We start from the raw sequence: 1,615 nt of genomic DNA, 5'->3' as shown, positions 1-1,615 counted from the left end.
GTATCAGTCGCGCTCCATTCTTCGCTCGTGTTTCAGGGTTGAGCCAAGGGTGTTAGGCATCCCATTGGGCCATTCAAACTTCTCATATGGCGATAAGTGCGATGGGGCCACTCAAACCACTCTCATTCGGCATTGTAACTTGCGTTTTCAAGTGGACGTTCTAACTTCTGAAAATAACCGACGTGCTATGCGTTAATGCTTTGCGTTCCACCAATATCTCTATTTATTAAGGATTATACCGCGTATCCTAACGCGTTGACGTAGGACAAGGATGCCTCAGCATTTCATATTCCTTCTGGTGTTAGAATTACCGAAATATTTTGCATATTTCTCTACTCATCGATGTGAAATAATATGCTTTGTGATAGAAATACATTAAATAATATTCTCTGAGTTAAGGGAAACAGGAATATTCAATGCATATAAGAACCCTTAAGGTCATAATTAGGTTTGACACCAAATGAGAAAAATTAAACTAGGGTAACATCAAAACACACGTAATGATGGAGAGGGAAATTTATAATTACGACCTGAAGATCCCACTGAAATGTCGGAAAAAATGTCGTCTACTTTGATGATCAACGCGGAAGGAATACAAAAATCATGCTCCCATTAAAATATACTTATAAATATGTAAGTTTCAACGTTGTTTCGGTTTTTGCGCCATAATTATGAGAGAAACAGAAAGTCATCCCCTTTTGGTTGATATTATTAATGCCATAGGATCCCATCAGACTTATTCAAATAGACTTTAGTCATACATTAAATGAATACTCGTAAAATAATTTGAATTTCGTTTTCCATGGATCTGAAACCCTTGTTTTCGATTCACAATGACGAGAATGAATCGGAAGGTTTAGAGGAGTGTGCATTAAGAGGGGTGAGTACTAATAATAGAAGAAGTTTTTCCCGCAAACTTTGTAAATTATAGAAATTTTTCTCAGTCATATTCAAATTATTAATGTAAAAACATCATAAAGTAGCACAAGAAGAAGCCGTGTGAATAGAATCGAATCGATTGTCCAAGCTTGTGCCCCTCCATTCGTAGTTATTATTTCCTGAGCCCGGAGATCCCTCGTCCTCAGAATGGTCGAAAAAGCAGTGGAGATGAGAGCAGATCTTCTCTCACTGGAAACGGAATCACAGTGTGGTCGAATTAGGTGTTGTGTAGGCCAGTGCAACTGACCATTGCGAGATTATTTCCACACATTGTTATTGCTGGTTATTATTATTTAAGGGGTCCAGTTCTTTTCCAATATTTCTCCTTCAAATATTTCAGTTATCAGAACATCGCACGGCTTCGATTTTCATTGAAGGTTTTTCCAAATCATTGCCTGGCCTTTTAACCTGAGGTTCGAGTTGTCTACCGACAAGGTTACCTTGCCGCAATTAAATGAAAAAACTTACATTTTTGAGTGGTCGAAATTTCTCAATTCATTGAAAATTTGCCTGCGTTCATGAGTTTATATATCAAGACCTATCTGGTCATCATAAACTTGAAATCAACAGAAGGCACTTGTTGACAGAAGGGAATATTACATTTTTGTCAGCGGGTGTGTCGAGCAAGTCAAGATTTTCAAAGAAATTATGGGAAATATTTAGAAATGTAAAGGTT

Source organism: Hetaerina americana, unplaced genomic scaffold, assembly GCF_022747635.1.
Source record: "Hetaerina americana unplaced genomic scaffold, ioHetAmer1.1.p SCAF_3, whole genome shotgun sequence".
Lineage (NCBI taxonomy): Eukaryota > Metazoa > Arthropoda > Insecta > Odonata > Calopterygidae > Hetaerina > Hetaerina americana.
The sequence above is the reverse complement of the archived record's forward strand: the minus strand, read 5'-3'. Positions refer to the sequence as shown.